This window comes from Sorex araneus, chromosome X (assembly GCF_027595985.1).
Source record: "Sorex araneus isolate mSorAra2 chromosome X, mSorAra2.pri, whole genome shotgun sequence".
Taxonomy (NCBI): domain Eukaryota; kingdom Metazoa; phylum Chordata; class Mammalia; order Eulipotyphla; family Soricidae; genus Sorex; species Sorex araneus.
The window spans coordinates 338,336,468-338,352,539 of NC_073313.1; the positions used below are offsets into that span (position 1 = coordinate 338,336,468).

General features: G+C 46.8%; 1 pseudogene; it reads right to left on the minus strand.

Annotated features, from left to right (window-relative positions):
* The window catches only part of LOC101544045 (40S ribosomal protein S3a-like), a 67,227-nt pseudogene extending 53,850 nt beyond the window's left edge, over positions 1 to 13,377 (minus strand).
* Positions 13,378 to 16,072: the final 2,695 nt, after the last annotated feature.

Here is a 16,072-nt window from a genome sequence, read left to right on the forward strand (position 1 = left end):
TCTAGGATATACAAGACATTAATAGAATTGCATAAAAATAACCTCCACACTCATCAAAAAATGGGGAGAAGAAATGAACAGGTTTCCTCAAAAAAGAAATACAAATGGCCAAAAGGCACATGAAAAAATGTTCCACATCGCTAGTCATCAGGGAGATGCAAATCTAAACAACAGTGAGATATCATCTCACACCACAGAGACTGGCACACATTCAAAAGAACAAAAGCAACCAGTGCTGGCATGGTTGTGGGGGAAAAGAGACGCTCTTCCAGTGTTGGTGGGAATGCCAACTGGTCCAGCCTTTTTGGAAAACAATATGGACAGTTCTTCAAAAACTAGAATTTGAGCTTCCATATGACCCTGCAATACCACTTCTGGGAATATATCCCAAGGTGGAAAAAAATGTTGGATATTTCTGTAGTGAAAGTGGAAGTAAAAAAGCAAAATTCACTCAGAATACCTCACCCAAGAGGGGACGAGCCTCACTCCAAACCAGATGAACTTCTCTGGAAAGGGGACAAGCAGGAAAACCCAGGTACTTGGGAACCTATGACTAAGATCTCCAAGCCCAATCAGATCAGGACTGGGCCTCCTCCTCCCAGCTCCCCAGTTTTCCAGTAGTTTGGCAGTCACACCCACAAACTGCTCCCAGCACCATGTAATCTTATCAATGGCCAAGATCCAGAGACTATAAACTAAAGCTCCTGGAAGAGAGCACCGAAGAATTTCCGGAATGCCTCTTCTAATCTACCTCACTTACTTATCAAAATCATCACACATTTGTTTGGTTTCTAACATAACTTGTATCACTTGTCATCCTGTTGTTTGTCAATTTGTTTGAGTGGGCACGAGTAATGTCTCCATTCGTCCCTGTCACGTGCTAGTGTAGCTCAATGGCATCTGCTCGCTCCAGGAATACAAAGAAACTCAAACCATTCATTCAGTGTCTTGACAAAAAAGTCTGACCACCTCGTAGTTGGGCAACCAGCAGGTCTTTTGAAGTCCTGTGGAATCCAGTCAGCAACAGCTCTAGTCCAGCGGTCATCTCTGAATCGCATTACGTGTCCAGCCTATCTGATTTTCGACGCCTTGGCAAATGAGACAGTGTCCCTGATTCTTTATCGTCCACAGAGGTCGGAACTCCGGATTCCTTCTCTCACTCGAATGAAACATGATACTCCATGCATAGCTCTTTTGATTGCTCTTTGGGATACTTGAATAGCATTCTCATCCTGTTTTCGTAGGGCCCAGGTCTCTGAAGGGTATGTTAGTGCAGGAAGAGTGGTGGAGTTGAAAAGATGTGCCCAGAGTTGGAGGTTCTTCATCCTCTTAACCACTTCTTCGAAACTCTTAAAGAAGTTCAACACTGCTCTCTTCCTCCTGTGCAGTTCAGGTGTCAGGTCATTTGTCATGTTGAGTTCTCAACCTAGGTACACATAACTGCTGCATTCAGAAATATTTGTTTCATTGAGGGCAAATGGAATGTCAGGAACTAGTCTATTTCTTATGAACATTGTCTTTGTGAGATTCAGCTGCAATTTGACCTTTCCACACTCACAGTCACAGCATTTGTACCGCTTGACTAATATTTGGTGTCATTAGAATGATGTCATCAGTGAAGAGGAGGTGGTGTAGTTGCCGACGATCTATCTTCACTCACTCCCATTCCTTCCCATTCCAGTCGTCACATGACATTATCAAGGGTGACACTGAAGAGTTTCAATGAAATGTGAAAAGTGAAATCACCTTGCTAAAATCTCTCTTTATGTCAATGATCATTTCCTTGTATGGTGAGATCCTAGTGGTAAATTCATAATATAACTCACAAAGGATCCTGATGTACTGAGTTTGAATACCCTGTCTGGCTAGGGCTTTGATGACCACTTCAGTCTCAACAGAATCGAAGGCCTTCTTTAAATCAAAAATGAATGTTAGACAGAATGGCATCTTGAGGTCTTGTGAAACCTCAATGAGCTTGTTCACTGGGTGGATATGGTTAATTGTGCTGAATCCTTTCAGAACTTGGCTTGATTGTATGGTTTGGTTGTCCTTTGTCTAGTGTTCTGCCAAACCTATTCAGGATGAAAACCTATTCAGGATGACTCAAGTGAATAACTTTTATACGATGGACAACAGATATGTTAGGAAATAGTTGCCAATATCATGGATGTCTCTCTTCTTGTACAACAGGACAGTTCTGCTGCTTTTACATTGTGACAGAACCTTGCATTCAGACGGTATCATGTAAAGAGACAAGTCAGTGTATTGACAAGTACTGGTGGCAGATTCTGACCTTGTCTGGACCGGGTGCTGTACACTTCTTTACCAATGAAATCTCATGTTGGATTTTGGTTTCTAACATTCTTGCTTGTATTATCTTATATTCAAGCTTAAACTGCTCAGAATGAAATACAACAACCCTCACACACTTACCTCTTATTGTGGTGGGAAGGTGCTCGATGGTGAGATTGGTGCTTGAATATTATCTGTAATGAACTATTGGGCTGGACTGATAGCACAGCGGGTAGGGTGTTTGCCTTGCACACAGCCAATCTGGGTTCGATTCCTCCGTCCCTCTCAGAGAACCCAGCAAGCTACCAAGAGTATCCTGCCCACACGGCAGAGCCTGGCAAGCTCCCCGTGGCATATTCAATATGCCAAAAACAGTAACAACAAGTCTCACAATGGAGATGTTACTCACAATGGTGACAGAATGAACTATCGTGAACTCCTTTCATTAAAATAAAATATATATAAAAAAGAAGCAACATTATTCCTGTTCCTCAAGTCCTTGAATTCCCTAAATGAAGAAACCACTGACTGTTCTTTTTTCCCCACCTCAGTTCACATTGTACAGATTATTAAATGAGGGCTGACCCATAATCTCAGTTCATCCTGTGGGGTGGGGGTGGAGGGTTGCATCATCTTTGTGAAGAGTAGTCTGGACTGATTCTTTTCTTTACATTGTTCCTGACATAATGAAGACAGTATCTAGTTAGAGACAAAGACTGATATGATGATGGCGCTGGGGCAGTAGGATTCTGCACACTGGGCATGCCCAGGTCTTGCCTCTAGTTGGGTGCTAGTCACACTGCCCTGAACTGTAAATTGGTCCCCACAGACTGTGAAAGCCACAAGAACGGTCAAGGTCAGTACAGATGGAGATCATTCAGCGTGGGTTACCCTGGCCCAGAGCCTTGTGGCTATCAGTGCCACCCTCGTCCTGTGGTCTAGAGAAGCATTTCTCAAGTGGCACAATATGATACCTATAGGTCCCAGAATATTTAAATGGTTCTAGAAGCAGAAAATTACATAATTGAAGGCTCACGGCATAGGACTAGGGGGCTATGGCTGGAAAAGGTTGAGAAACACTACTCTAGAACACAGAGCTATGCTGCCTCTCAGATGCAGAGATACAGACTCTCCACAACTCTCCTAGAATCCTAAGTCTTCCATACACCACCCAGCAAACAGGTACCACAAGCCCCTATCTGAGTTCAGAGCGGATATGTGGGATGAGCAGACGGCAAAACCTCTGAATCCACACAGAGTCCTTTCTGTCAGCCACACTTCATGAACGACAGTCTTGTTGGTAGTTACTGCATCCTTTCCAGAGTAGAGCTGTCTCACACAGAGCACAGGAAGCTCCCCTGGTCAGACCACACTCCCTGAAAGTGTAGACTCCACACGATCACTCATGGGAAAGGGATGAGAGGCGGAATCGACTCCATAGTCAAAACAAAGCTGCAGTAGGTTCTCATTTTAGAGAAGGATTAAGCTGTAGCATCACCTGGAGCATAATCAGGCCCCGGGGGCACATAGTTAGGGCAGCTCTGCTAGTGATTGCTGCTAATTGCTACCTCTTCCTCGCCCATCTCTGTTTAGCAGTTCACCTCTCTCTCCCACTTCCTAAATCAGGTTGCCAGTTCTAAATACCAGTGGAAGGTGGGCAGGACACACACTCACATACACATACACACACACACGTAAACATAACTAACACAGACATTCAAAGATGCACACAAATATACATGCATAGGCATACATAGACACATAGAGATTTATACATACACTATGACACATATGCACATATATCCATATGTGTATACACATCTAAACACACATACATAAACGAATGTACATTACACTATCACACAAATATGCATGCACACATACACAGACATACACAGGGACACAATGACAATCGGGTATGCACAAACAAAGACACAAAAACACTTGACAAAAAAATATTGGCATACATATACATACATGCACATAGACACACAGAGTATGTACACATACATAGACACATGCTCACACAGCTCTGTTTGATCAGACATGCTTTGGGGGAGATGGAGAGGTAGTGAATAAAGTGTTTGCTCTGCATGTGGTCAACCTGAATTCCCTCCACAGAATTCCATGTGATCTGTTGAGCTCACCAGGAGTAATCTTTGAATGCTGTCAGGTGTGGCCCAAATTCCCCTCCCCAGAAAGCATCATTGTCAGAATTGTGTCCTGCCCTCATTAGCTTATAGGAGTCCAGAATCCCCATTAATTTAAACTGTATTTCGAGAAGAGGTCTTTAAAGAGGTGCTCCAGATTAAAATGAAGCTGATACAATGGAAAACAAGTTATCAAATGCTTCCTTTTCAGCAGGTCCGACTTTAGGGGGGAGGCTTTCCAAATAATAATAGTGAGTTTTGTTGAAATATTGAATGCAATCAAAGTGAAAGTAAAGTGAAATTTATCAGTTACACAGGTGGAGGGGGGTAGGGGTGGGGGGGCTAGGGGTGCAGGGGACGGTTAGGGGTGTGGGGAGACGGGGTGGAGCTATACTGTGATTCTTGGTGGTGGAATATGTGCACTGGTGAAGGGATGGGTGTTTGAGCATTGTATAACTGAGACTTAAACCTGAAAACTTTGTAACTTTCCACATGGTGACTCAATAAAAAAATTTTTTTAAAAATGAATCTGATAACTGGGATTCTCATAAAATCTGGTGGGTGTCCCTGAAAGGAAAGGAGATTGGAGTCACATGTACAAAAAAACATGATCATGTAATACCCAAAGAGGAGATGATTATCTGCATGGCTGGGAGAGAGACTCAGAGATGCCACTTCTGCTGCACCTGAAATTCAGAACCATTAGATGGAGTAATGGGAACCTGACTATTGACAACCCAGCCTCCAGGATTGGCTTTGCCCCTGAGCTGACAGAGATGGAAGGTTTGTCCTTGTGCTGTGCTCCAGCCCTGGTCAGGCATCCCATCCTGTAGAGGGTAAAGACATGGCTTATTCCTTGGGAGTAGAGAGACACAGAGAGAAGCCACTGCTAACCAGGGCTTGTAGCATGTGTGAGGTGGAGACTGATTTGGGAACTGGGGCTCAAGGTAGCAGAAGACAGTGAGACTCACCTATCTTGCCTTTCGATTTACTCATCATGACCCCTTGGGATTTTCCATGTCTCCCCAGACTCTGAGTCCCAATTTTCCTGCCATGTTGGGTCCCCAAATGGGGTGAGCCCGGGAAGCAGGCTTGTGGGCTGCACTCCTGTTGGAAATACCTGAGATCTGGGATACCTGCTCCAATCTGTGAGTCTAAAGCTCCTCCAAGATGGGAAAAGAATGATAGCATGGCAGCTTCCCAAGGAGACATTTTTTCAATGCTTAGGGGAAAAGGTGGTCTCGTGGATTTAGATAATAACACTGCCTCAATTTTTAAAAACCTGATCTTTTTAAACATGCATATATATTATTTTATTGTTTGGAGTCATTAGCTTAACATCATGACTATTTTTCCATCACATTTTCTTTAACTCCCTGAAATAACATTGTAAAGTGCTTCGAGAGGTGGCAGCCTACTTGCTTCGGCATAGATATAAGTCTGGGATACGTATTAGGCACATCTTTTCCCCAATTGCAGCTTATAAATAAATTGGACTCATTCTTCTTTGCATGGGGCTAAGTATTTATCATTTATAACACTTGGTAATTAATTCATGGTGTATGGGGAGAGAAGGCTGCGGGACTCTGCAGTGGGCTGGAGTACAGAGCTGTGGGGTGCAGCCAAGGAGCGAACACCACTAATGCCAAGGCCCTGTCCCTCAGCATCTTGTAGTGGATCGACGATGGCCAGGTGTCAGGGTGAGGCTCACCTGGGAACAATTGTTCAAGCCTGACCATAAGACCTGTAGGGTCAGAGTAGAATCTTGGCCTAGCAGTAAAGTTGAAGTGGGGAGCAGGGTTGAAGGATTTCCAGCATCCATCACTGACGCCAGGTGGCTAGACAGAAAGGGATTCACAGCCTGAAAAAGCATCCATGATTGCTGTGTGCACTCGGCATTGTACTGTTCAAATATGCATTGGGTCTGTCCTTAATGAGATTGCTGCCTTTTCAAAGTCATCTGTGCAGATGCTCCATACCCCGTGTGCTTGTCAGCACTGTAGGTGTGTGAGCTGGAGTATGCAGGCCCCCACACCTGGGATGTAGCTCTTCAGTGCAGGGGAGCGGGACTGTGTAGGTCTTACACCCAGTGTGCTGCTCCTCGTGGTGGGTGTAAGATGGGTGACTCAGGGCCCACACCCAAGTGTGCTGCTCTCCTCTGTGAATGGGTGTTAAACTGTGCAGGGACAGGCACTAACCATGGTACTCATCTTGCAAGTGTGAGCTGGACCAGACATTGCAGGCGAAGGATCTGGGGCCTGGGCTCGACTAAGTTTCTCCTAGGGGTGACTTGAACCTGCGCCAACACTCACTTCTGAAGCCCACACAGTCATTTCACAGGAAGGTTGGGGCACTTGGCTAATTCCACACTGAGCTCAGAGAGTTGCTGCAAGTTGCTCTGAAGGAGTGTAATCATCTTTCATATGGCACCTTTCTATTGCTTGACAAAAACATCCCAGGAGAAATAATTTCTCGTAATATGTACTTGCTTATCCTCATGTGACTCTGTTGGGAAGTATCTTTAATGTAATCAGTATTTTGTGAATGGCTTTTTGTTGGGTGGGGGACACTTTTGAGTAGTGTTCAGGCCACTGTGGGACCACTTCCTGGTGATTTTTCAGCCAACAGGGCCATTTGGTTGATGTGAAGGCCTAAGAATGCAGTACTGCTCAGGCCTTGCTATTCTGGGGAATACCCAAGCCATCTCGGCAGAGCTCAGGGCTGTTGAATAACTTTTGCTTTGCTCTTCTTTCTCATTAAATCATTTCAACTGCCTACTGTCCTGATGTTACTTAAAAGCTATGGAAGTACAAAGCATAGTTGGAAGACCAGGTGAGGCCAGGAAGTATATCCATTCCCATTGTGGAGTATTTCACTTGCTTTCTGCATGAAATACAATAACTTAACACTTTGAGCTTAACTCTGTAGGTTTTCCCTTTGTGTAAATATGTCCTTTTGATGTCAACCCCATCCTAAGTGTGGTGTTGCCTTAGCCTAAACACCACTGGGACCACAGATCCAATAATCAATACTTTATTCTCAAACAAAGACATTAATGGCATCGGATGCATGACCAAGGTGAGGCAACCTCACACTGGAGGAGGAATATCTGTGACAAAGAAATGCGGGATCAAGTGCTACTTAGAAAATCATAAATAAGTTCCAATGGTGAGAGCTCAATGTGGGTCATCATGTCTTCCACACTATGATAGTACTCAGAGCCCTTTTGCCTTTCAGATGAACTTCCAATCCTGTGTGTCATTAGCAATGGTCTGGTGGCACATCTTTACTACAACTGCTGTTTACTTACAGCTTATTTCTTGTTTTCATCACATCATGGAGCTCTGTGGGATGAAGGTGTCCCCCATAAAATCAGCAAGAGTTTTAACTCTCTCCTACTCTCTGACTTACCAACTCACCACATGTCATGACCTCAAATGCACAGAGTCCCAGCATACCTGGAAGAATCCAGAAACTCAAGGCAAGATTCCCAACACTCTCTTTATAGTAGGAGGATCAGGTAGAAAAAACACAGTCATTAATTACAGTAAATGCAAGGAAGATAATGAAACAGACCAGTAGAGTATGGACACTTGTTCCTATTGGAGGGCAAAGATGATCTCTCTGAGGATGACTTGAGCATGGAGGTGATGGCGAAAATCCTGGAAGAGAAAACCTATGCAAAGTCTTTATCCAGAAATGGTTATATGGGTCACACTGAGCAGAAGCCTGTGAGGCCAGAGATTTATTAGAGGAGATATGATCACCAGGTTAGGAGAACATGCCACCAGGACAGTATCCAGGAGAGAAGGGGGCAGGGCAAGTCAAGGATGGCTGTGAGAAGTAACTGAGGGATGGCAGGGATGCACAGAGGTGAAATGTGATGCCTGCCTTCTTTTTCACAGGTTCCCAGAGTTCCAAAGCTAGCAGCAAGGCGTTTTTGAAGAATTTGCTTCCTATTTGTATTGCAAACCAAAATGCCCCAAAGTATAGAGAAAGTAAGAAGAAAAGTACCTGCCATATAGACAGGCAGGTGGGGGGGGGCGTGTGGTGGGGGTGGCAGGAGGGATACTGGGGACATTTGTGGTGGGAAATGTACACTGGTGGAGGGATGGGTGTTGGATCATTGTATGAGGAAACCCATCCATGGAAGCTTTGTAACTCTGTATCCCACAGTGATTCAATTAAAAGTAAACAAAATAAAATAAAGGAATTCACTTCCTAGAATCTTGCCATCACTGGGGATTTGCATACTCAGGAATAAGATTTAAGGTTCACATTGTGTGCCAAAAATAAAAATTGATGAGTGAAGGCCAGAGTGATAGTACAGTGAAGAGGGTGCTTGAGCACTATCAAGCACAAACCCTGAGCACTATAGGGTGTGCCCCCCTCTCCCACCCATAGGAAGACAAGAAAAAAAGTGTGTGTGAGTGGTGGTTTGGACAATTATCCAGTGCAGGGAATTCAGATGTCATTCTTGACCCGACATCCCCTATTAGGCCTGCATAGCACTGATCCAACAGGAAGTAGTTCTTGGATCACCAAGGTCTGTTGTAAAACATGTGCTTAGGGACATTGATTCTATACCCTCTTCAAGCTTCAGAGGGTGAAGATGGTGCCTTGATTTGAGGAGACAATATTTTGTTAGTGTCACAATCTGAATGGATGAGGATGCTGGGGAGACTCCAGAATGTGAAAAATCCTAGTAGATTGAGTGGTTGCCTCACATGTTCTTCCCCACAATGGCCTCAGGATGTCTCTTGGAGGTGGAGGCAGAACAAGGCAGAACCTCCATGACACAGGGACCAAGAGACTAACGGGCAAAGTTTGAGAATTTATAAGAGTGCAACTGAGGCACATACCTGCCCTGACTATGGCCACAGGCGTGGCTGTTTCCCAACTTTGAGCTGGATTGTACACCAACTTCTCCTAGTACTCCCCACCCCACACAAAAAACATCATTCCTTGAATGCTGGACTGGTGGTGCTGGAAAGGAAAGGATATAGGACACAGATTCATTACCAACGTGGAAGGTCAGCAGGATCATATCCAGAGCAGAGGAAAATGGTTGCCTCCTGTATCACCACGGTAGCCTCCTAGGCCACTCCCTGTGCTGCGATGGAAAGTTTTCATCAGAGAATCTGAGTGGTGTGAGCTCATTAGAGTGGGCAGTTGAGACAGCTCTCCGGGGAGGCTGAAGTTTAGAATCTACCCTGACCTCACTAACCCACGCCGACTGAGAAACTGCTTTCCTGGGAGCCGGATGGCGGTGCTTAGCGAATAGACTTGGCCTTTGCAGAGCCGGGCAGTTGTGCTGCCGTAGATGAGATTCCCTCAGGCAGGGCTGCTCAATCTAGCAGGCACAGGGGCAGCTTAGTCCAGGCCTGTTTCTTAGCCTAGAGGCCAGTGAATCAAGGGGACTTGGGACGTGTGCTCATGATATTACCACCGGAATGTTCCAGGGACTAGTAGTCAAGAGAAATAATGCAATTAATAGGAATTTTACAGGAAATAGCATTAGGAATCAGATGTGGTCTCAGAGCTCCGAGCGCTGTGGCTGCTATGGCAGCAGAGCGGATGGCTCTCAAGTGTGTTTCCGGCAATGAGCGTGGATGTCGGGATGTATGTGGAGAACTCTAACCGCACACTGCGGGGAAGGACCTCGTCGGCGAGGGGAGAATCAGAGAGTTGGCAGTGAGCTGCGAGGGGAGAATCAGAGAGTTGGCAGTGAGCTGCATGGAGGCAGGTGTTCAGTTCAGAAAATAGTATTCTGCCAGGGGATGTATCCAGAACCATCCCTGGTGGATGGAACACTGCCGTAGAGACTTGGAGATGGAGGTTCCCACCTTCACACCCCCGACTTGCTGATAAATTTCATGCTGGAGCTGGAAGTGGAGGATTGGCAGGGAACGATGTGTTCAGACATGGGAGCTGCTGATGTGTCAGCTGTGCCTCAGCCCCTCAGGGGGATGCTCGGGGGGCCTCAGTCTCAGTGGGCTTTGACTTCCCAGGATGATGGTCCTTGGTGCCTTCTACAGACCACCAGAATCCAATGTGCCCAGAAGGTGCCAGTTTGTAGGGCAGGACCAGGGCTGATGTGTGGCCAGGCTGTGCTTGCATCAGATATACCTTTTGTCTCTGTTTGGAACTGTCTTTGCCCACCCAAGCACCAGAAAAAGTCAATCATGCCGCGTCTTTAGAAGAGTCAACTCTCAGGGCAGGAGTAGGAGGGTTTCCTCTGGGGTCTTGACCTCAGCATGCCTCGGCTACAAAGAGAAACAGCCCCCCGTAAGGCCATTGCATGGCAGGCAGGAGCCCTCCCTGGTTCCCTGAGATCACAGTGATGGGTGGAGACGCAGGTGGAGCTGAGGCAGCTCCTCACCTGCAGGGCTGCCAGTGCTCTGGGGCATCTTGGCAGCTCCCACCAAGGTGGCCCCAGGACAAACCTGCTGTGAAACCCACTTCCTACCTTTGCCAAGCCCAGATCTGTTCTCTGCAAGGGGTGTCAGAGTCTGATCCTGAGCTGAATCTAGGAGGAAGGGTGGGGAGGCTGATTCCTCAAGACCATACCCCACCCCCTTTCCCTTGCCATCGCCTGGATGGTGAACAAGATCCAAAACACAGAGAGGCAACATTTCGGAGCAAGACAGTAAGAGCAGGCTCTCGGCCAGGGGTGGTGGGAAGGAAGACCTCAAGAAGAGTGGGAGTCCCATAGACACCAGAAAAAAAAACAAGAAAATAGTCTGACAGCCGTGCTTTTCACCGAGACAGACAGACTGGCAGATAGATGTCAGTCACAGGAGGGCAGCTGAGTGTGGGGAGTGTGAGAATGGCAGATGCCACCCACCTCTCCCCATCTGTGCAGTCAGTGTAGCTTCTAGGAGTGGGGCAGGTGAGAGCAGAAGCAGACAGCTGGAGAGAGTTCAGGGCCTGGATGTGCCGTGGTGTCCATGTGAGCTCAGCCTCCCAGCTGCCTACCAGGGCAAGTGCTTCCAGACATTTCCTACCCCAGGGCATTTGCAGTGACCTTTACTGAGGCTTAGAATGTGCTTTTTTTTTTTTTTTTTTTTTGATTAACAGCTCCTGTTAGTCCATGGGGTCTGTTTCACTATCCCAACTCCCAGTTCAGGATGATTCTGCTGTGTCCTTGCTCTGCTTACTCTTTCTGGAGCACTGATGATGGTCTGGAGTCACTTCGCGTGAGTATTTATCACCTGTCTTCTGGACTCTATGTAACTCAGGAGAGCACACCAGCTGGGTTCCTGCCCTATCCCCAGCTCCTGGCCTGCACTCCACATGGTTCCATGAGGGTGGGAAGAAGGTTCCATAACCCATGGGGAAGACTCCTAGCTACCTTACATCCTGAAAGTCCTCTCAGCCCTCCAGGTGCCCCCTCTTTGGAGCAGACTCAGGCAAAGGGGAAATGCTGTTCTGCTGCAAATAAGTCATCTCTCTGCTGACAATTTGTGGATCATGTGTCCTATTTATACATCTCCTCTGTCTGAGGACACAGCTTTGACCCATGCCCACTTGGGTCCACCCTCTCCCTAATTCAGCCCACAGCGTTCATGGAACTTCCTTGGGATTTTCCAGGAAAGAATCTTTCCCTCTTAGAGTGTCACCCAAGATTGTGGTCCTGCCCACACCAGGATAGGCCTGGCCTTGTTCATGCAATTCCACGTGGAGGTGCCTGGCCTCCGCCTGTCCCTTGGATATGAATGTGTGTTTGGCATGACCAACCAGCACACAGCTACAGATGTGTGAGAGCCTGGCCACAGCTATCACTCATCCTCTTGGCCACTCCCATCTTGGCTACCTCTTTTTTCTCTGCTGTCCATGCTGGCAGGACACCAGACAAGGCATCTTGACCCAGAGAACCCATTGGGATACTCTTTGTATTTTCATTTCTCTGAATAGAATCCCACAATCATATTCTGTCTGTGGACCCACCTAAGGTTCTGGCTCAGAGTTGTCCCTGCCATTATGTCCTTGCCCCTGTGTCCTGATGTAAGGAGTAACCAAGGAGATATCCTGTCCCTCTCCAACCCTGGCCACTGCTCTGCCAGAGCCACTGCATGACGGTCATCTCTCTTATCTCTGCAGTGAAAACACAAACCCAGCAAATATGTCCGCAGGGCAAGCTTCTTCTCTGTCTTATATTCACATTGCTCTCCTCCCCTCAAGAGTTTATGCTACTTTCAGTCCAGGAAGCTTCTCATTCTCCTGCGTCCCCACTGTCTGCCACCTGATAGCAGAGGACCTCCCTCAACATAGCCAGGGCATTTTTACCTGTGTCTAGGGTTGGAAATGCCACACAAAATCCCTGCCTCTGGGTGCCTCCTAGAAAGTGCTCAGTGATGATGCTCACTGATGACCTGTGATCCCTGGGTGATAGAATGAATGGATCCAGGAGGCCATGAGCCCCACAGATCATAACAGGTGCTGGGAATGTCCCTCAGACACCACGGAGACAAGACTCTCTGGAGAGGATTCTGCAGAGGAAAAGGGGCTCCCAACAAGAGCAAGTTCTACCAGCCAGGGGCACTGAGTCATAAGGGGGGTTTCAGGGACCATCTTTTCCCCTGGGTTATCTGCAGATGGGGACCCCAAATACACACCACCGAGGTAGTTCTTATGATGAAAAGTAGGCTTCTTGGGGGTGGTTTGAGGTAGTGGTAATCCTTCTCAGAAACTTGTTCTGTGTCTCTTCATGTGACACAGCAAGCACCTCTGTCCTCTCCAGACCCCATAGTCTCTCTTCCTTCTCTCCACACCCTTTCCCCTGAGCAAGCATCATACCTGTCCTTTCTGCATCTTCTGCTTTCCAAAATGCCATCTCTCTGTAAAGACTGATGATGGCTGGGAATGGCTCTGCCAGCAGCCCAGGGCTTCTAGAACTTTCCAACTGAAGAATGGCCATCATATCACTGGCCATGGTGGGAACAGTCACTCCCTAGGTTTCCCCATCTCACGAGGACCCAAGCTGAATCAGGAACCGGAACCCCATTCCTTCCCAGAAGGTGGGGTGACCTCTGAGTCAGTGCAGGAGCTCTGGACTCCCACACTACTTTCTCTTCCACGAGCTCTCTGCACCAGGGACAGAGGGCAAGGGAGGCCACAAGGATAGGCAGAAAATTAGATTAACTCTCTCTTCACTCCGTTGTATGATCGTGACTTTCTTTCTGAGTTACGCGTCCTCCCTTTGAAATGGCAGAATCAGTAATAGCTACAAAAGCCTTAAATGGCTCATTTCTATGAGCGGAGATGAAAGTCAATTTGAAAATGCTTCCAAGTAATTTGATTGTCAGCCATTCCTATGAAAGGAAAAAAGAAAAAAGAAAACACACACCCCAAACCCACACGCATAGACAATACACACACACACACACACACCAAATGTGTGCATATACTCACACAAACACACACACATATGTGCACGTGGCATGCACACACATATGTGCACATGGCATGCACACATACCACCTAGCCTAAACACTTCACTACACAAAGCTCCTTTTAATTTTTTTTCCTTTCTAATATCAAACATTCCTGACCAAATCCCAGGCACTGAAACATGTTATTTTAATTCAAAACAACCATTCCTCTCTGAGTCTCCAAGACAGAGGCTTGGTATGTTTTCAAGCTTCCCTACCTTCCTCCCCCCCCCCCCCCCCCATGGATGGTATGTCTCCAACAGTCTTGATGATTTCTCAGTAGACTGTAGGTTCAGTGGGAGGACAGAGAGCCCCCAATTCTCAGCAGACAGGCACTGACGACTGAGTCCAGGCAGAGGTCTGATGTAAGGGGGATTGGAGAGGCGGCCTGCCATGGCCGAGGATGCTGATGGGGCTAGCCCAGTCACCCGCAGGGCTGGAGCATTCTCTGCAGCAGGCACGGCAGACACAGGCAGAAGAAGGGCAAGTCCTGACTCAGGATGGTGATTTGCCTGCAACAGGGAGAGTGGCAGACGTCGAACCCCCAGCTGTACTGGCCCTGGCAAGAAGCCCAGACCTTGCAAATGAGACTTGGAGAAATCTGATGCCCCTGTGAAGAGACTGTACAAATTTCTTCAAGGGATTCTAGGTGGGACTGGAAGAGGGGGATAGGTATGTTACCAAAGTACAGAAGGGACGGAGTGGTGACTCAGGTAAATGGCTGGAGGTAGAGCTGACCAGACACCTTCCTAGCTGAGAAGCATCCCTCTTCCTTCACTCAATGTCAGTGGCCACAAGCATCACTGTCAGAGCTCATGGAGGCCTTACCTAGCAATTCCCCTCTGCACTCAGAACCCCTGCCACCCAGACACAGCTCTCACTGCACTCTTGCCTGGCATCAGACACCTCCATGCCTTGAGTTCTCATGTCCCCTGCCCCTAGCTCAGTGCAGAGTCACTGACTCCAAATTTTGCTCCTAGCTTTGCTGGATATCCCTCACCCTTGTTTGCCAAGAGGAATACCCTAGAAGGACAAGCGTGCCTCTCTCATTCTGGCTTATGGCCGTGACCTTGAGCCAGGTGTTGAGAGATTAGCCTTCAGGAAACACAGCGTTCTGAAAAAAAAAAATCTTAAAGGCAGAACATCCTTTTCCAAGCAGTGAAATAGTTAGAATTTTATATGAAATTGCGACACTTGTGAAAAACAGCCCAGAGATGAAATATTGCAAGGGACCATGGTAGGATAACTAACTCCTGCAGGGAAGGAACTGAAGTCTAGCAGAGCAACCAATAAGACTGCTCCTACAAGTCTCTGCAAGCCTTCCTGGATGTGACCACATGTGCTGATTTTACTGTGTGCATCTGAGTACACAGGATAGCGACAAACATCCCATGATTTCCTGCACAGCTGGTGCACAAGAACGATTGCCATATTTCATAAACAGCAATGAAAATTCATGCGAATTTCATGAGCCAGTTGACATCACATTGGTTTATTGAAACCAGTGAGTATTTACACTATAGAAATTGGCAAATGTTACAATTTAGTAATTTTCCTCCATGATACCCAGTTAAGCACTTAGCAACAGACACTTATTTAACCCATTAATCATTAAACAGTTATTGTCTATTAATCAATAATTTTGTATTGACACTGGCCAGTCCACTTAGAAAGCATATAAGATAAATAGGAGTTTTTTTTCTTCTTTAGTAGGTCATGCTTTAATTTCAGAACGTTAAAACTATGTGCCAGGAAATGTGTCCTGACACACACATATGGTCCTCTTTAAACTGGCAGCACAACCCCACAGTCTGGGAACCAATTGACAGCAAACGTGCATCTTTCACTATCCTGGGAGCTGAAGCAGGAGATCGGGCTGCTCAGTGGTCACAGAAGACCCTCTTCTAGGTTTTCAACTTCTTGTTGTATTTTCATGTGGTTAACTCTCATGGGTCCCATTTGAAAGGACATGATCCCAACTTGCAGGCTTCTGAGCCCATCACAACCCCCTACCCTAACTTCCCACTGCACCCCATCCCACCCCACACACAGGCCAGGCACTACGGCCTATGGCGGTGTCATGGCATAAGGTTAGATTTCAGCAAATGCTCTAAGAACACACAAACATTCAGTCCACAGCAAAGGATGTGAAAGTTGTCTAACTCTTGGAAAAATTTCTCAAGCCTCTATAAATGT